The 20,692-nt window shown below is 43.7% G+C and overlaps 1 protein-coding gene across 19 annotated transcripts in view; it reads right to left on the bottom strand.

Moving 5' to 3' along the window:
- The window catches only part of HMBOX1 (homeobox containing 1), a 159,619-nt gene that overhangs the window by 99,674 nt on the left and 39,253 nt on the right, over positions 1-20,692 (bottom strand). Inside the window, exon 2 of one of the 19 annotated variants that reach the window (XM_043542086.1) lies at positions 17,910-17,919. The exons of 16 other annotated variants lie outside the window; for them this stretch is intronic. The gene's annotated coding sequence lies outside the window, so the exon portion shown is untranslated. Of the gene's footprint in view, positions 1-4,197; positions 4,240-17,909; positions 17,920-20,692 lie in introns of those variants that run through there. 2 more of the 19 variants (XM_043542087.1, XM_043542085.1) reach the window with 2 other exon arrangements.

The raw sequence follows: 20,692 nt of genomic DNA, 5'->3' as shown, positions 1-20,692 counted from the left end.
CAACGATTCAGGTTACAATCTGATGTTTATAGGCCCCAAAAGGATGACCAGCTAAGTACACTCTGCATCAATATAGGTATATTTTAAAGTCTCATTACTATCATGGTAATCTGTGACAAATCCATCTCCATATATAATCAAACATACAAATCAATGTACATAGAACTCTACTGAGAATGGTGGCATCTGGTTCTATAACCATAGGTCTCCGGGCTAAGAAATCCAGACTACAACAGAGTCTCTATGGCCATGGGTAAAAATAATCCGTGCCTCCATTTACTACTCTGTAAAATGACGCTAGCCACAATTACTTATCTCCCTTCCAGGGGTGTATGAGGATTAGTTAATGTCTGCAAAAAGCTCTGAAGTGCTAAATATTATGGAAATAGGTGACCTAATAACGCTTTCTTTAGCTACCATTTCTAGTGACTTGCTCCCCAAGGTGGCATGAGTTGAAAGCACTGCAAAAACAGAACTATCATCCATTTGAGACGAGGCAGGCAGGACATGCTCAGGCAGACTACAGAGAGAGTTACTTGGATTATAGGGTACTTCATTCAGTCTGGGACAGACCACTCTACTTCATTCAGTCTGGGACAGACCACTCTATAACATGCATGATTGAAACTAGAATCATCAATGGAAAAGCCCTGGAATACAGAGGGACCCAGAAGGCACCACACAAACTTACAGAACAGCATGAATAAAAGCTCAACTGTTGCCACTCATCAGCAAACCTTCCAGCTGGATAAGAAGCAATATTTTATCCCCTCGGTCCTATTAGCATGGATTTAGGGGAGAGAAAGGGTGCAGTTCATCTTCCCTGTGCTGAGTTTGGATCTTCCATTACGATCAAGTGGTCAGATCCAGAACAATTTTTGGGGACTGCAAGAGATGAGCACTGGGGGACATTGGTCCTGTCATCCTCTTTTCTATTTATTCCAAAAAAATTTGTGTCTGGGATAGCAGCCATGACACGGTGTTGAACGTACTGAAGGATGGGGAAAGTCAGCCTCTCTCCCCCGCGCCCTCCAAATCTCCCTTTCCAAATGTTGTTATACAGTCAACTACTCTCGTTAAACCTCTCAACTGCATGAAAAATGTTTTCCCTCAGTTGAAGTCACAAAAGCAATGAGATCATATTGTTGACCAACTGCCAAATTTCAGCTTTGAAAATCAAAGCAGTTTCTGTGTTAAAACAGAAACAAAATAAAGTCGCATCTTAAGATATATATAAACTTTCTGAAGGGCACAAGGCCTAATTATAGCGAGTTCAGGACTCTAGCTCTGATGTTGATCCTAGGCCAAGAGCAAGGAAGAAGCAGTGCAGATAGCTGCTAGAGTTAAAGACGATCACTTTCCATCACCACAAAACAGAATTTTAAAATCTGGAGTGGGAGCTAGGTGATATACAGGGAGCCAAAAAAGAGGAGGCTGCAGGGACTTAGGTGAAAGATGACCAAGGCACAGACAAGGATTTTAGTGGTGGTAATGGAAACGAAAGGATGGTACAGATTTCTGACATGTTCTATATAAAGAACTGGAAACAACTGGATGCAAGTAGAGAACGGAGGGATAGCTCAGAGGTTTGAGCATTGGCCTGCTAAACCCAGGGTTGAGAGTTCAATCCTTGAGGAGGCCATTTAGGGATCTGGGGCAAAAATTGGGGATTGGTCCTGCTTTGAGCAGGGGGTTGGACTAGATGACCTCCTGAGGTCCCTTCCAACCCTGATATTCTATGATTCTAAGGGAAGAGAAGAAGGAAACATCTAAAAAGGGTGACAAGCTGTGAGCCTGGGTGATGGTTAGGACAGTAGAATTTCAACGGAGATGAAGAGAAAAGGCTTTGGGAAGAAATAGGAGACTTTCATTTTTTCCATGTTAAAGGCTGGGGTGGACGTGGGATGTTCAGACAGCAAACAGTCACAAACATCAGATGGAACAGCAGGGTAGATCTGGGATCCTTAGGGGTAGCCATAGTGCTCAAATTGTGACAGTAGATGAGGTTAAACAGGAAAAAGAGGAGGGGAAACTAGTGACTCCTCCAGCTAATGTAGGGACAGTGCCAACAGCCTCTGGAGAGGGTTACAACTGATCCTCCTTGCCCAAAAGGAAAGTTGGTCTAATGTTGATCAGGGAGAAATAGCAAAGGGCCTTCTCAAGAGACTCTCTGATTTGACTAACCCTAAGAAGAGAAACAATGAAAACATAGAAATGTAGTGCTGGAAAGGACCTCAAGAGATTATGTAGCCCAGCCTCCTGTACTGAGGCTGGAACAAGTACAGTAAAAGCTATTTTATCTAGCATGTTGGAGAAAAGGGGGTGCCGGTAAAAGAAAAATGCCAGTTAACTAAGAGGGAGGGAGTTTGGGTGTGAGAGAGGGCTTGGGGCACGGGAGGGGATGTTGTGGAATCCCCCTTACTGGAGGGTTTTAAGAACAGATTAGACAAACACCAGTCAGCAATGGTCTAAGCATACAGTAAAAGCTGTTTTATCTAGCACTTTGCCAACCGGAAAGCTCTATAAACCGGCATTTCTGATCTTCATTGGAAGTCTGGTTGGCGCACAGCCGGCAGGGAGTGGGGATGCGGGAGGGGATGCAGAGCGCAGGCTCTGGGAGGGGGCTTGGGGCTACAGGTTGGGGTGCAGGATCGAGGGGGCACTCACCTCAGGCGGCTCCCTGCAAGTGGCAAACTGTCCCGGCTGCTGCTAGGCAGAGGCGTGCGTCAGGCGGCTCTGCGCGCTGCCCCTGCCCTGAACGCTGGCTCCGCAGCTCCCTAGGAGCAGCCAGGACAGGTCACCACTTGCAGGGAGCCACTCGAGGTGAGTGCCCCCCAGATCCAGCACCCTGCACCCCAACCTGTAGCCCCAAGCCCCCTCCCAGAGCCTGCGCTCTGCATCCCCTCCCGCATCCCCACTCCCTGCCGGCCGTGCGCCAACCAGACTATAAACCAGACTTCCAATGAAGATCAGAAATGCCGGTTTATAGAGCTTTCCGGTTGGCAAAGTGCTAGATAAAACAGCTTTTACTGTATGCTTAGACCATTGCTGACTGGTGTTTGTCTAATCTGTTCTTAAAACCCTCCAGTAAGGGGGATTCCACAACATCCCTTGGAAGCCTATTCCAGAGCTCAATTACCCTTATGATTAGAAAGTTTTTCCTAATATCTAACCTAAACCTCCCTTGCTGCAGATTACGACTATTACTTCTTGTCCTACTTTCAATGGACATGGAGAACAATTGATCACCACCTTCTTTATAAAAGCCTTTAACGTATAAAAGCCTCCCACTCCTCTCTTCTCAAGACTCGACATACACGTTTTTTAACTTTTCCTCATAGGTCAGGTTTTCTAAACCTTTTGTCATTTTTGTTGCTCTCCAATTTGTCCACATCTTCTCTAAAGTGTGACACCCAAAACCGGACACAGTACTCCAGCTGAGGGCTCACAAGTGCCAAATGGAGCAAGACAATTATCTCCCGGGTCTCACATACAACTCCTGTTAATAAGCCCAGAATATTTGTCTTTTTCGCAACTCCACCACATTGCTGGCTCATATTCTATTTGTTTGACTCACTATAATCCCCAGATCCTTTGCAGCAGTACGACCGCACCGCCAGTTATTCCGCATCTTGTATTTGATTTTTTCCTTCCTAGGGTGTAGTACTTTGCACTTGTCTTTACTGAATTTCAACTTATTGCTTCAGAGCATTTCTCCAATTCTACTCCTGTCATCCAAAGTGCTTGCAACCTTTCCCAGCTTGGTGTCACCCACCAATTTTACAAGCACTCTCTCCTCACTGTTACTTGAGTCCTCATTGTGAATATGGAATAGTACCAGACCCAAGACAGACCCCTGCACCACTCTACTGGATACGTCCTCCCAATTTAATAGCGTTGATAGCTGCTGTTGAGTACAGTTTTTTCAACCAGTTATGCACCCACTTCATGGTAATTTCATCTAGACCACATTTCCCTAGATTTTAGCCAGGTCATTCTGCCTACATAACATGACTACAGCCATCAACAAACTTCTACAATGGTGTATCAATGCCCTCTTCCTTTTATTATACACCAACATGCTGAGCCAGCCTTAATCACAGCAGCAAAAGGAGGTGCCACTGTAATCTATAGATGATATGCAAGTAAAAACTCACAAACCTTTGCCCTCTTCGTATTATTAATTAAATAAATTACCTGTTAGTAATACAGGGAAAACACACAACAACGCCCTTTTCACTTTCCTAGTAGGGACAATATAAAAAAAATTCAGTATTAATATGGACATCATGTCCACAATTGTAGAATTGAATGTAATGAACAACCCTGTTCCCAGCCTAAGTTACTGTAAAGGCAGCTTAAATTTACAATGATGAGTCTTCATGACAATCTGTTTCTCAGATATTAAAAATCTCATTTTCTCTGTGCCAAGGACAAGTGGATGTGTGAAGCACTGGAGTATCAACTTTGCATTTGTCTCACTTGACATGATATCTTTCTCATTTTAGTTCAGATTTTCTAATATGTTCTTGGGAACCACTTCAGTTTTCTTCATTTCTCACTATGTGCAATTAGATGTTTTGAAGTACAGCTTCCCCTGACCCCAACCACCAGCAAAAGAAAGAAGGAAGTTTCTTGGTTAAGATCTCACTGATAGCACTTTATTTCGAAAAGAGAAATTTTTCCCCTTAATTTTTTTTTTTTTTTGAGTGGGTCAGGCTTTGTATTTTGTATACTACTTCGTATTTCTCTAGTACCTTCTGTCTAAGGATCTTAAAAAGTCTTTACAAACAATTAATTAAAAAAGTCTTCATGCACTTGTGAGGCAGGAAAGTCTTGTCTTTATTTTCTAGAAGATGACTCAGGCACAGAAAGGTTAAGTTGCTGGCTTGCGGCCACAAAACTTTACACTGTTGGTTGAATGTGTGCTGCACCTGCCCCAGTGGATGGTCCATTAAAAACTACTACTGCTACCAGATAATGGAACTGCTCCGTTAGCTCAAATGGTGGAGGTCTGTGCTATGGTGCTGAAGGGCCTAATTCCAAACCTTGCTGATGACCCATGGAGGAGGATTGTTAAATCAGCATGGGCCAAATTCAGCCTGGGTGTAATACCATTGTCTTTAAAAAATTAAGTTGTACCAAGGCTGAATTTTTGCCAGAATCCATCTCACCAGTCCTGTGATCTGATCATGAAACAATCCTTCTTCTCAAAAGTAACAGACAGACGTACAGACTGAACTCCTCTAATTACCCATGGAATTTAAGCCCAGCAGGGACCATTAGATGAACTAGTTTGGCTGTCTGTATATCATGGGCCATCACAATTCACCCAAAGACCCCTGTATTGAGCCCAATAATTTGCATTTCTCTAAAGCATAACTTGTGTTTGGCAAAAGAATCTCTCTTCCAAAAAGGCAGCCAGTCTTGATCTGAAAACATGTTCAGATGAAGAATCCACCACTTCCCTTGGCAGTTTGCTCCAATGGTTAATCACCCTGTTACAAATTTATGCCTAATTTCTAATTTAAATTTGTCTTGGGTCAGCTTTCAGCCACTGGTTCTTGTTATGCCTTTCTGTGCTATAATAAAGAGCCCTTTTATTCATAGTAGAGGTTCAGATTAATGTTTAAACAGGGCTTTGACAACTACAAGTGCTGTATTTATTAAAAAACTTATTTTAAGATGTGACCATCTGGAGCTGTTGGTGCATGCACAAAAATAGGACTAGTATCCAAAATATGAAATCTTCCCTTCCAAACGTAATCTAGGACTCTCTCGCTAGTCATTACAGTCCATTCACCCACTTTCCCAAAATAAACTTCTAAACAAAAGATAAGCTCTGCAACATGACCTAAAGGTGCATAAATCTGGGTTCTGGGAAGCAAGTTCCAGAGCTGAGGAGCCTTCACTAAAAATTCCCTGCCTCCAAGCTCCTCCCAGTGATTCTTAACCTTTTTGGCTCAGGACCCATTCATAGAATCAGAGAATATCAGGGTTGGAAGAGACCTCAGGAGGTCATCTAGTCCAATCCCCTGCTCAAAGCAGGACCAATCCCCAACTAAATCACTTGTAAACCTTCGGGGTCTGTCACAGCCCAATAAATAGTTTTAGTGCAAAAAACGTCTGGCTTACTAAATATTTCTTATCCATGATAAATAATATACAAATTAACGTAGTAAGCACTAAATAAGTGCACCAGGCATACCATAGTGGTGGCTCCTGAGGCTCCTCTCCTGAGGGGCAGGCTGGGCTTGGCTCCTCGCTCCAGGCATTGCGGCCTCCAGGGTTGCAGAACTGCTAAGATTTGGCCTGATGCCCCGACATAGGGTAAGTTGGACCAAATCTGAGCAAGTGGTGTTGCTTTCTAGAGTATGGGGTCCAGTACCACATGCTCAAATTTGGCCCATCTGGCCCCCTGCCATCACCATGGAGGAGCAGCTGGGCCAAATCTGCGTAGTGCTGCAGCCCCATGTACCAGGTCGCAACAGCCAGAGCAGGGTGCCGAGACCAGCCAGCCCCATGAGCTACTGCTGCGGGGCAAGTGCAGGGAGAGGGAGAGCTCTGCAACCATTGCCAGGGCCTTCCCACCCATCTAGGGGCAGGGACCCAGCTCCCACAAGGCCTTTCCCCCAGAGTGCCTCCCCACCACGGTGGAGGCAGGATCCAAACCCTCTCTCCCAGGCTTCCCATACAACCCTTTGACACATTCTGGAGAGCCAATTTTGGGTCATGACCCATGGGTTGAGAAACCCTGGTCTAAACCACTTGAGCATGCAGAATCCTCCAGCACCTTCCCACAATCCCACCTTTGAGCCCAGAAGCATAGACAAGTTCTCCCACAATTCTCTGAAAAAGAACCATAGAGCTGCTCAGCTTACAAAAGCACAAAAGAATCATGGGATGTTCCCCCAGAAGTCCTAGCGACACACAGTGGGGTGTGCAGCACCAGTGAGAATGCAGTAATTTGGCTATGGATTTGCGGGGTAGCTGTTCACACCCGGGAAGGGTAACTTGGGTGCTCAGAGAGTTAGACCAGTGTGCCCATCACCCAAGCTACCTTTACAATTAAGACATACCCTCGGACATGTTCCAGTGGGGAGTCTCCTCCTGAAAGGGGAGTCTCAACGGTTCATTCAATTCTTAGCCTCTTTCTTGAGACTGCCAGCTAATACTGGCTACCCTGAAGGTTCTGTGATATGAACACTTGTACGCTAAGAATTACGCTTACCTGTATTACAGTAGCACTTAGAGGCCCTAATTGAGATCAGGGCCCTATTGTGTTTGGCACACATCCTAAGAGACAGCCCCTGTCCTGCAGAGACAAGCAAGGATGGGAAGGGAAAAAGATGCACAGAGGGGTGAAGTGACGTGCTTGAGAAAGCTTGGAAAAAGAACCAGGGTCTCCCAACTCCCAGTCTAGTGCCCTATCCACAGACTAGACAACATCACTTCTTGCTAAGACCAGACTGAAGTCCTTCCACTCATTTCACATATGGCACACAGACCAGATGGTTAGCAAACAATGATCAGATTATTTTGTATTAAACACAGGCAGGATGCCCAGAGTGATACGAGAAAAGATAATCTCAGTCTCAAGAAGTTTATCCTCTGAAAAGATAAATTAAGCAAACTGGAAAACTAAAGGAAAATTCTATATAAAGCATTTTGCAAAAATCTGTAGACCGCATTGGGGAGTGTCAAAGTTTGACTCAGACTCACAATTTATCAGACCACTCTGTTTTATTAGCAAAGCTGCTCTGCTAATACATTTAGAAGTGAGCCCCCCGAGTGGGGCTTGTGTCTCTTAATTTATACAGCTTGCTGGAGAACAAGTTACAGAGAAGTTACAGACAAAAGAAGAAAAAGATTTTAGTCACCACCCTTCGAGATCCCTGAGACCAGTCATGTATCTTCAATTACCTGCCACCCTTAACAATCTCCTTTAACAGCTTCCAGTTAACTTAACTAATTGCCCTTCACACCTTCCATTCTGATGCCTGCTTCTCAGACGTGCTGGCTCTATCTTAATTGCTTCTCCATTCAAAAGCTAACTGTCCCTACGTGTGCTCCCTCAGATACTTTGTAACATGTTTTGGCATGCCTTCTCATATACAATGTATCCAGCATGTCCCCTTATACAACGTTATACTTATACAATGTTATAGTTCCACAGGAGTGACAAAGATTTTTGTTGAAATCCCTTAGATCAGAAAACCCAGCGTCAGCTGTGTGAACGTATTACAAGTGTTGATAAAAGCCAAAACTGCAGAACATTTGGAAATGCATAATTTAATAGAGGACAACCGGTACGGCTTCATAAAAGGAAGGTCATGCTTGACAAATCTGCTGAAATCCTTTTTATTATACAACCAAATTGTTAGGTTAGACATGAGTGAAACAGTAGATATAAGTTATCAGGATCTCAGGAAAGCATTTGATTTTGTACCACTCAGACTGATTTACCAAGTCATAAAGCTTTGTCCAGGCAAGAGGTACTGAAATGGAGTAAAGAACGTTAAGGATAGGATGCAAAGAGTGCCCGTGAGCAGCAACAGTCTGCAGCAATGAGGCAGGAAGGTCAGTAAATCATTTGTTTACCTTGGTAAATGGACTCTCAGGAGGGTAAAACTTCAGTTTAGCTCAGGGGCGGGCAAACTATGGCCCACGGGCCAGATGCGACCCACCAGCCACTTTAATCCAGCCCTCAAGCTCCCGCTGGGGAGCAGGGTCTGGGGTTTGCCCCGTTCCAGTGCTCCAGCCAGGGAGCAGGGTCGGGGGCCGCTCCACGCATCTCCCAGAAGCAGCAGCATGGCCTCCCTACAGCTCCTACGCATCGGGGCAGCCACGGGGCTCCACTCTGCACGCTGCCCCCACCCCAAGTGCCACCCCCGCATCTCCCATTGGCCGGGAACCACAGCCAATGGGAGCAGCAGGGGCGGTGCCTGCGGACAGGGCAGCGCAAAGAGCTGCCTGGCCGCGCCTCTGCTTAGGAGCCGGAGAAGGGACATGCCGCTGCTTCCAGGAGCCATTTGAGGTAACAGCCGCCCGGAGCCTACACCACCTCACCCCCCATGCTCCAAACCCCTACCCCAGCCCTGATCCCCCTCCCGCCCTCCGAATCTCCTTGGTCCTAGCCCGGAGCACCCTCCTACACCCCAAACTCTTCATCCCCAGCCCTACCCCAAAGCCTGCCCTCACAGCCGGAGCCCTCACTGCCCCCCCACACCCCACCCCTCAACCCCCAGATCCCACACCCCCAACCAGAGCCCTCACCCCCTCCTGCACCCCAAACCCAATTTTGTGAGTTTTCATGGCCCGCCAAACAATTTTCATTCCCAGATGTGGTCCTCGGGCCAAAAAGTTTTCCCACTCCTGGTTTAGCTCTTACAGAGGCAGAGCGCACCAGAAATCCCAGTCTGGGGGCTGAGCTGCGAGAAAAGTATATAAGAGGCTGGGAGGCCAGCACAGGGAGGAGGAGGAGTAGGAGGGAGACGGTACATTTAGAACCAATAAAAAGGGACTTGTGAAGTGCCAAGCCAATCTGTGGAATTCCCTGCTGCCAGAGCTGATCAGTGAAAAACCACAATGGTTGGATGTATGGATTAATTTTAAAGAGGATTCAATAACTTTATGATCATTAATAAAACCTGCAGCTACGCACATTCTGATGACATGGGTAATTAAATCGGAAGTTTCTGGGAATAAGCTGATAGACTGAGAGGGTCAGGAAGGAGGAATTCCTTCTGTCCTTAATCACAGGAACAGCTTTGCAAGTTAGGTAAGGGAACGCCAAGTGGTATGGGCTCTTCCTGTCCCTGAAATATCGAATGCTGCCCACTTCCTGAGACAGATGGTTGGATTAGAGTGATCTATGATCTGAGCCTGCTTGGCACTCCTGAATGTGGAAAGGAGTGACCAAAAGTCCCCCATCATCTCATGAGGTTTGGTAGCCTACATGAAATCAGTTTGGTGGTTCTCAGTCTTGCTTCCAGTGCACAATTTTCCACATGACACATTATCACCACAAGCAGCCATCTCTGAAGATCAGCCGTGGATTAAGGAAACCTGCAAACAACAGTCTTACCTAGAGGTGATCCTGTCAGGTCAGAGTTGAGGTTCATTTCTGGAGGACAGTGTAAGAGTTTTTAAAATTCGAATATTGCCTTTTCTAAGATCCTTGTTGGTGTCGTATTAGTGCCTCAGAACCATTAGTGAATGAATTCTCCTAACAGCTTCATGAGATACAGAAATATTACAGATGAGGAACCGAAGTACAGAGAGATCAAGTGACTTGCCCACGGGCAGCTGCGGTAGAGCTGGAAACAGAAGGCTGCTCCTGAGTCCCAATTTAATGCTTTAACCATTAGACCATGCTGCTGCCACGTGTGCTATCTGTGGGTAGAGGGTTTCAATCTCTACAGCTATCAAAGCCAGCAGCTTTCATGAGCACTAAAATTCACTTTGAAAACAAAAAATTTAAAAAAAAGTTAAAGAACGGGTGGTTCCTAGGTCACAAAAACTCTTCAATGCACACTGGAATCTTTCATCCTACTGTTCTACACTGCACCTTTAAACATTCTTCTACATAAAAGATATGATATGCAAGACCAAAAGAATAACTGAGAAACCGTAATTCCTAACAGATCAACTGTGCTTTATCTACACAGATTCTGCTTTCATAAAGGCATGGAGAGGAGCTGGGGGAGGCGGGGGGGAGTACATTTTATTGTTTTCTGAAGCTTAAAATAACCACAAAGTGACTAAAAAAAATAATCAAAGCTGTTCCATGGAACAGCCAAAAAAACTCTCAATGAGCATTTCAGAAAGACGGTAAGTTGTTGAAGATGGAATTACAGATCTAAAGAGAACCATGGTCAGTGTTTAACTGCTATATTGGTCTACTTTGAAACGGGTATAGTTTAAATGGGAAATAGCCTCCAGAACGTGTGCCCACGTATATGATTATTGCTGTCACTATTGTTAGTGGTTTCAGAGTAGCAGCCATGTTAGTCTGTATTTGCAAAAAGAAAAGGAGTACTTGTGGCACCTTAGAGACTAACCAATTTATTTGTTATTAACTATCGTTATTGCAGCCATTATTAACTGCATTTTCAGGTGCTAACTTTTTTTTTTTTTAATTAAATTTTCCCATATTTATATGTATTGCAAGTGAATTTAGAAGCTAACTGAGGTGGTTTAAGTTTTTTGGAGGGGATTTGTTAAATGGAAAAACAAAGGAAAGGAGGGGGGGGCACTGAAGGCAAGCAAGTGACGAATAGGGAAAGGAGCATGAAGGGCGAGTAGAAGCGGTGATGAAAGAGGATGGAAGAGCTCATCAGCAGAGGAGAATGTCCAGAGTTAAAACCGTAGAAAGCAGTCTGATGACAACATGCTGCAGGTAGCTCTGCCCTTGAGTAAAAAGAAAAGGAGGACTTGTGGCACCTTAGAGACTAACCAATTTATTTGAGCATAAGCTTTCGTGAGCTACAGCTCACTTCATCGGATGCATACTGTGGAAAGTGTAGAAGATCTTTTTAAACACACAAAGCATGAAAAAATACCTCCCCCCACCCCACTCTCCTGCTGGTAATAGCTTATCTAAAGTGGGGTGGGGTGCGGTCTGTCTCTAAGGTGCCACAAGTACTCCTTTTCTTTTTGTGAATACAGACTAACATGGCTGCTACTCTGAAATCTGCCCTTGAGTGTCTGTCTTCTAGATGCAAGCAGGTGCTTTACCTGCTGCAGCTCCTTTCGAGCTGATAGCTCCATGTTCAGGCCATGTTTACACTACGGAGACTATAGCAGCTTATCTGCAGTGCCATAGTTATGTCGGCATAATCCCATAGTGTAGACGCAGCCTACAGCAATGGCAGGGGGGTTTTCCATCGCTGTGGGAACGCCACTGTCCCACGTGACAATAACTAGGCCAACAGAAGTATTTTTCTGCCCACCTGGCTGCGTCTACAGCAGAGTTCCGTCGGCACATCGATGCCACTTAGGGATGTGGATTTTTCCCAGGCCTGACCAACCCAGCTATGTAAACACAAATTTTTAGTATAGACCAGGCCTTAGTCTTCATGCAAGTATCAGTTTCTGGGGAAGGAAACTTTGCCAGCTTTTTAGTTAGCCAAGTTTTGATTGCAGCAAGGAGAGGCGGGAAAAGACATTTTCCCCATTTTGTAGAATGCTCACCACACATCTAAACAGTCCTTGGGTGATAAAAAGCAGCGATCTGAAAGGTTTCTGAGTGTGCTCATTGGTTTCTATGATTTTTGCAGATTCCTCCTGAAACGCTGCCCTCATCCTCATCCCATTTCGTGACACAATTAGAGATTCTTTTTTGACTGGCATCAACAGCTCATAGGCTATTTTACACTAGCAAACGACTTAGCATTAATTCCCCATTGGTGCAGCTTCACCACCCAAAACAAAAGTGGGAACTGTCGCATCCACAAACCTCAAGCATTTTTACCACACTGGTGAATGTTGGCTAAGAAGCTTGCCACTGGAGAAAAGGCACAGGACTACTGTACAATCCAGGATGTTTCTATCATTTTGATTGCAAAGATAGTGATCTGAATCCAAAATGGATTACTGTCCTGCTCGCCCAGCCTTTCAGCAACATGCCTCAAGAACAGCATTGCAAAGAGGTTAGAACTGCCCCTTCACCCCCAAACCCTTTCAGTGAGGAGAGGTTTCAAAGCTGAATTGAGCATGCTACTGGTGAGCACGGGCTATTTCTTCTCCAAATACAAGTTAATGCAAAAATCTCTGTCAATGCAATACTAAGGTTGCACAGTTAACATTAAGTGTCAGGAAATGCAAACATTAAGTTTTCTACATCATATATATACACACACACACACACACACATATATATATACATACACACACACACACACACACAGTATTGCTAACCCAACAACTTTAAAACCATGAGACAGAGTCCCCCCCAAAAAGTCATGGAATTTGATTTAAAATCATGAGGGTTTTTTTAAAAATGCATCAGGGTCTGACTTCTAATTTTTGAAGTCTTAGACAAGCCTCCTGCCTTCCATTGTGTGTACACACATGGTTCAGGATGAAAACTCATCCTGAAACACAATGCGCACACCCAAAATTGAGGGGACTTTTCCTCTTCCTTTTTCACATAGACTCAGTTTTTGGCCCTCTTACCAACTCTGTTGATATCCATCTTCTACCTATCTGATCCTCTCCATATGGGTTGAAATGAGAGCCTAGGCCCTCTGAAGATTCATCTATGCTCATTTGAGAGCTCACAATGTGGTATTTAGTTACTGAACATAGGTGTCCATATTCGGAACTTAGATCCCATAGAGGAGCTGGGTGCATATACAATCAATCCATCATTCCTAAAAAAATAAAAGCTATCATTTGATGTGATACACAAAAAAAGGCCCTCTTCTAGCTAGTCTGCAACAGGAAATTATCTAATAAACAATTTTTCACAAAGTTCTGCACCTTCTTGCTGACTAATAATTCTATTGGCGAGAGAGATTCTTTTTCCATAGTTCTAAGAGTATTATCCAGAATGGTGGCTTAGATAAAGGGACACTTCCAACTTCATTTATATTACCTTATGACTTCAGAAGATTGTTTTTATCCAGCTGATCGTGTTTGGATACTTTTGTCAACTACATAAATCTTTGACCCTATCTGCAATGGGATAGGAACTATGTTTGCTGAACTGGTTTTAGACTCAGTTTAAAGATGGTTCAGCAAGACATTGAAGACAGGAATGAACCACATGTGATAGATGTCAGTCACATCATTTAATGAACTACTGGTAGGTGCTCTGACACATAACATCAGTACAAGAACCTTATATAGAGCAGCATAGGGCAAGCAGTGCTTAAAAAGTTTGTTTGGAGGCTGTGTTCTAAGTCTTTGTCTCCGTTTCCAAATTTGTGAAATACATTGCAGGCCTGTCCACAATGGCTGGCAAAGATATTTTTAAAGTATAACAGAGCAATCCTGATGACTCCACCCAGCACTCAGAATAGGTGGATCGCATTAGCTTCAGTAGGAAACATAAGAGGCAGAGTCTCTCTAGCCAAAAGACAGAGTAGAAGGGACAAGAGATTACTACAGGAAGAAATCTAATCATCCTTGACAAGAGGAAGCTTGTGGGGTACCTTAAGGTCTATAAATACAATTCTGCTTTAGGATCATTACTTTAATAATAAAGGCAATCTCTGACACAAGTAACTTTGGACAATGTCGTATTCTGTGTATATACTGTGTTAATAACAGGGTGAGGATGCCACCCATTTACAGAGAGTTAACCTGAACTAGCTCAAAAACTGCAAGTTAATGAGGAGATAATGACTCTGTTTAGCCTTGGCCTCAAGCTCTAATGCCTTGCCTACATAGAAAGTTATATTGCTTTAATTACACCTGTTTAGTTAAACCAGTACAACCTCCCTCCCCATGTTACTCCTGGGGGAATTCTGCACCACTGCGCAGTACAGAATTCGGACAGAAATAATGTTCTGTACAGAATTTCATGTTTTCCCTGCAGAATTGGGGCTGCAGAACTGTAGGGTTTTAAACATAGACAAGCCCCCACTTCCCTGAGAGGCAGGAGCTAGGTTTACGGGAGAATTCTCCTGTCAACGTAGCGCTGGGGTTAGGTTGCTCAGGGATATGGATTTTAAGCCCTAGATCAGCAAGGTATCAGTGTTGTCAACTCCCACAATTTTGATCATGAGCCTTTTGATATTTTGTGTTAAAGCCCCAACTTTAAGTTTCCCTAAAGCCTCAAACCATTAAAAAAAAGCCTCAAATTTATAAAAAAATATAATTTTTAAGCAGGTTTCATGATTTTAAGACCTCACTCGTGAATTTTGCATGTTTGGGGTTGGCAATCTGAATTTAATGGCAATCTGAGTTGAAGTTAATGGAACTACTCGTGCTTAAGGACTGGGGCCATAGAGGCTGTTCTACACACAAAATTTCCTCTGGTTTAACTAAATTCGCCTTTTAAATTGATTTAGTCAAACCAGAAAAACCTGGAAACTGATGTAAACAGATTTAAGTGTTTTCCAAACAGGATTTGCTCTGGTTTAACTCAATTTTAGTAAATATAATGCAAGTTTTATGTGTAGGCCAGCCCAAAGGCCATCAAAAAATATCAGATGCCTTGACTTGTTCTAATTATACAAGCTCTATTTTAAAATATATATAACAGACACTATACTCACCTAAGTTTTCTGCAAGATGGAATTACCTTGGTGCAGTTTATGAGATCCTCTGTTCCAGGAAACAGGGCTCATGGACATCTTATAAACAAATTACACTAGAGAATACTTTGACTTCACATCACTGATTTCTGCTTCAATGAGAAACTGACATTACAAACCCATGAAATCTGCTACACCTTAGGAGATGGGCAACAGTATACAAATGTACATAAATGGATTAGCCTGATTCTCTAAACTTTAGTGATCTGACTTGTATGATTTTTCAGTTTGAATGTCTTTTCACACCATTTTTGATTTCTGAAACACGTGGGATGTTTTCACAAATTCACATTCACTTTCCACTAACACGTAGAAGTTGAACTTGAAATAGGAAGATACCAGACCACAAAGTAAACCCGATTTCCAGTCAGTGTTATAGATACACTCATAAATTAACACTAAGTACTCCATTAACTCAGAGACCTCATGCTTGTTCAGAACCTGCCAAATCACTTTTGGTGTCTGACCTTCCTCTCCATCTCCCAAGTGGGGTTGCCCTAACAGAGGAAGAATGCCAACACTGCAAGTGCTGGTTGTCTAAGGCTTTGCCTTCACTGCTAAAATAAGGTGTGTTTTTACCACAGGATAATTAACATGCAATAGCTATCCTGCTGTAAAATCTTAATGGAGACAGGCACTTGCAGTTTTCACAGCGAGGCAGCTAGGCAAATTCAACACTATACCCCTGCCTATGGGTGACCTCCAGGTACAAATTAAATGTGCCTCTTCCCCACCAGGATTTTACAATAGGGTAACTAGTGCGTGTTCATTATCCCGCAATAAACACACACCCTTTTTAGCAGTGAAGTCAGAGCCTAAGGCTGTCTTCACTGCTAAAAGATGCATTTGAGGTTTCCACATCAAGATCTTGATGTAAAATCCAAAGGAGACAAGACACAACTAGTTTTATTTTGATATAATTAGTCAAGGTAAAAACCACCTGTGCCTTGTCCCCTCTGGGAGTTTACATCAAGATAGCTATCTTGATGTTAAAACAAAACAAGCAAAAGCCACAACTATCACCCACACCTTTTTTTTTTTTTTTTTTTTTGCAGAGCAGACATAGCCAAAGGCTAGGTTTGCACTCACGTTTTCAACTGTAGAAACTTTTAAAGTCATCAGGACCTGGTTGCTGACTCATTCATAGCATTTAATGTATCAGGTTGCTGTGGGTTGTGTTAATCGCATTATAAGTATTCAACCTTTTAATATGTTTAATGGAAAATTAACCGGGAAAGCTGCAACCTCCTTTATCACACAACGTGCACTCTACATGACAAGTCAATTACACAGCGTTTTCCTCCTTAAAATTTGTTTTACAAAGGGAACTTTTAAAAACAGGCTACAAAACTAGTCCCATCAACCCCAAGCTACTTTAACTTTATCATCCTCTCAACAGAGAAAGGCCAAGAGCTGGCCAACTGGCCACTTTTAAAGGGGTCTGATGTTTCAAAAAGTGCTTAACACTGACCCGCTCTGCATATTAAGCTACTTTAAGGTGTCTTATTGTTGGCTGCACTCAAAATTATTAATTACTTCTGAACACCTTGGGCAAAATGTGCTTCTAAAATACTGTAATAGAGAAAACTCCTTACACTGCTGCTCAACTTAATCATGGTTGGTAATGTAATCTCACTATACCACATTCAGGGCATGGCTACACTTGCAGATGTAGAGTGCTGAGAGTTAAACCAGCCTTCGTAGATCGCAGTAGGGAAAGCGCTGCAGTCTGTCCACACTGACAGTGCACTGGCATTGCCCATTTGCTGCACTTGCAGTGGCACTGGGAGCGGTACATTATGGGCAGCTATCCCAGCATTCTAGTGACTGCAACGTGCTTTTCAAATGGGGTGGGGTGTGACAGGGAGTGTGTTGTGTGTATGTGGGGAGGAGAGAGTGGGTTTTTGGGGTGCTGAGTGTGTGTCAGCATGCTGTCTTGTAAGTTCAGACCTCCCCCCCACCCCCACCCCAGCCTCTCTCAAACTCACTCAAAGCAAACAGTAAATGTTTGCTTTTTCTCAGCGCTGATAAGCAGCCAGCTTCTCCGAAAGGGAGCTTTGAAAAGGCATTTCCGCATTCCTGCAGCCAATTTCACAACAGTGACAAGAGTGGCCACTTGACTTAAGGGGATTATGGGACATTTCCGGAGGCTGATCAGAGCGCAGTAAAGCAACACCTCGTTCACACTGGTGCTGTTTCATGTTCTCTGTGTATATAAAATCTCCCCACTGTATTTTCTACTGCATGTGAGCTGTAGCTCACGAAAGCTTATGCTCAAATAAATTTGTTAGTCTCTAAGGTGCCACAAGTACTCCTTATCTTTTAACTAGTTACCAATCCATGAGAGGACCTTCCCTCTTATCCCATGACAGCTTATTTTGCTTAAGAGGCTTTGGTGAGGGACCTTGTCAAAGGCTTTCTGAAAATCTAAGTACACTAAATCCACTGGATCACCCCTGTCCACATGCTTGTTGACCCCCTCAAACAGTTCTAGTAGAGATTTCCCTTTAGAAAAGCCATGTTAACTCTTCCCCAATAAATTATGTTCATCTATGTATCTGATAATTCTGTTCTTTACTATAGTTTCAATGAGTTTGACCAGTACTGAAGTCAGGCTTAGCAGCCTGTAATTGCTGGGATCACCTCTGGAGCCCTTTTTAAAACTGGCATCACATTAGCTATCCTCTAAACATTTGGTACAAAATACACACTGTAAGGAGAGTGATCAGGTAAGGTGAGCTATTACCAGCAGGGGAGCGGGGGGAGGGGGGTACCTTTTGTAGTTATAGTCAAGGTGGGCCATTTCCAGCAGTTGACAAGAATGTCTGAGGAAGGGGGGGGGGGGGTGGAAATAAACATGGGGAAATATTTTTACTTTGTGTAATGATCCATCCACTCCCAGTCTTTATTCAAGCCTAAGTTAATTCTATCCAGTTTGCAAATTAATTCCAATTCAGCAGTCTCTTGTTGGAGTCTGTTTTTGAAGTTTTTTTGTTGAAGAATTGCCATGTTTATCCCCCACACACACACACTGTTCCTCAGACGTTCTTATCAACTGCTGGAAATGGCCCACCTTGATAATCACTACAAAAAGTCCCCCCGCCGCTCTCCTGCTGGTAATAGCTCACCTTACCTGATCACTCTCCTTACAGTGTGTATGGTAACACCCGTTGTTTCATGTTCTCTGTGTATATAAATCTCCCCACTGTATTTTCCACTGAATGCATCCGATGAAGTGAGCTGTAGCTCACGAAAGCTTATGCTCAAATAAATTTGCTAGTCTCTAAGATGCCACAAGTACTCCTTTTCTTTTTGCGGATACAGACTAACACGGCTGCTACTCTGACACCAAGTTTCTGTGATGGCTATTATACCAATATCATCATTTAATATGAGGCACTCTAGTTCACCCTCTTATTATTTACACTTCTGGCATTTGTATATAAGCACTTTAAAAACTTGTCACTCTTTAGCTGTCTGCCATTATGTGATGTAATTCAATGGGACTCTTTTTCATTTGACTGCTTCTCATCAGATCCTGCCCATATTTTATCATCTTCCATCCTCTCCTCCTTACTAGGATCTAGAGAATCTCCATTAATAGATCCTACCCTAAGGGAAGGCTCTGTCTGAACCACGTGCTCCTCTGCACCTGTCAGCTTTCCTCCCGCCCTTAGTTTAAAAACTGCTCTACGATCTTTCTAATTTTAAGTGCCAGCAATCTCTTTCCATTTTGGTTTAGGTGGAGCCCATCCTTCCTGTAAAGGCTCCTCCTTTACCAAAAGTTTTCCCAGTTCCTAATAAATCTAAACCCCTCCTCCCTACATCATCTCATCCACGCATTTAGACCCTGCAGTTCTGCCTGTTAACTGGCCCTGTGCATGGAACTGGAAGCATTTCAGAGAATGCTACCATGGAGGTCCTAATCTCTTACCTATCAGCCTAAATTTGGCCTCCAGGACTTCTCTCCTATCCTTCGCTATGTCATTGGTACCCCACAGATGCCAAGTTTTGTGCAGTTCCACATGTAACATTTTTCATCAGTGAGAAAGTCACTGGTTTCCCCTTCAGGCATAAGTGTGGGTGAGAGGCACTGTTGCCTAGTGGCTAGAGCAGTGGACTGGAACTCAGGAGACCTGGGTTCTATTCCCAGCTCTGCTGCTGTCCTGCTGTGTGATCTTGGGTAAGTCACTTTACCGCTCTGCCTCTGTTTCCCTGCATGTAAAATGGGGATAATGATTCTGACCTCCTTTGTAAAGTGCTTTGAAGTCGATTTGATGACAAGTCCTACATAAAAACTAGGTATGATCTCATACCCCAGAAGAAAGGGGATGCGGGGTTGGGGACAGAGAGAGAAGGTAGCTGAAGGGGCAGGAGTGACGCAGGTGTAGGGTACTGGTGAGAATGGACATAGAAAACCAGTGGTTGGGAGGAAAGGAAAGGCTGGGCCAATAGGGAGTGGAGGGAATTGTTGGGGAGCCATGGGAGTATGAAGTCTTGGATGGGATGACCCATTCTGCCTCCGATTACCCCACCGAGCTTCTGTCCCTCCAGCCTGTTCCCCACACCTCTCTGCTGGAAAGGCTCTCTCCTTCACAGCAAACTCCACTCGGGCTCAGCACCCGCCAGGCCAGAAGAGCACACCATCTCCCTATCCTATTGCCAACACTACAGTATCTCCCACTGGTGGGAAGTAGTCCTTGCAGGGGAAACCCTACTCAACTCTTCAGCCCAGCTTACGGGTGAGCTGAAACAGAATAAGGGATCCTCGCAGAAGATACCAGGCAGCAATTATTTTTAGATTATAAATTTAAAACAGTAAAAGTTTGCAGGCCTCGCCCACACACTGTCCAGGCTTCACAGCTTGCAAGAGCTGGCTGTCACAGTAACATAAAACAGTAACATGTCAGACAGTATCCAGCACCAGAAGAAGTGTAAGAAACCCCATAGTGTGTAATAACAGACTAACCCCAGCGCAGAAAGAATCTACTTACTAATCTTAATTAGTGGCTGACTTATGCAGTGAAGTATGATGTGATATGCTCAGTGTTTAAAGACTATACCACATCTATTGTAGATTAGCCATATAAATATTGAACTATTTCTGAATCTCACTAAGCTCTTGGACTCAATATCTAGTGGCAAGGAGTTCCATGGGCCAATTATGTTTTGTGTGTAATGACCACACACTTCAAATGTGCTGGCTTTCAACTTCTCTCAGTGTCTGCTAGTTCTTGTATTATGAAACAGAGTAAACAGAAGTTCTCAGTTTGCCTTTTTTATTCCATTCATTATTTTATGTACTCCTATCACGTCCCTTTTTTGCCTCCTTTTTATGTTACTGTGTCCTAATGACATGCAAAATATTGAGTCCATTTATATCAACATTCAATTTCTGTTTTGCATCCAGATCTGAAAGGTTTTTG

The sequence above is a fragment of the Chelonia mydas genome, chromosome 3 (assembly GCF_015237465.2).
Source record: "Chelonia mydas isolate rCheMyd1 chromosome 3, rCheMyd1.pri.v2, whole genome shotgun sequence".
Taxonomy (NCBI): Eukaryota; Metazoa; Chordata; order Testudines; family Cheloniidae; genus Chelonia; species Chelonia mydas.
Note: the sequence above shows the minus strand (reverse complement) of the source record. Positions and strands in the feature narration are given on the sequence as shown.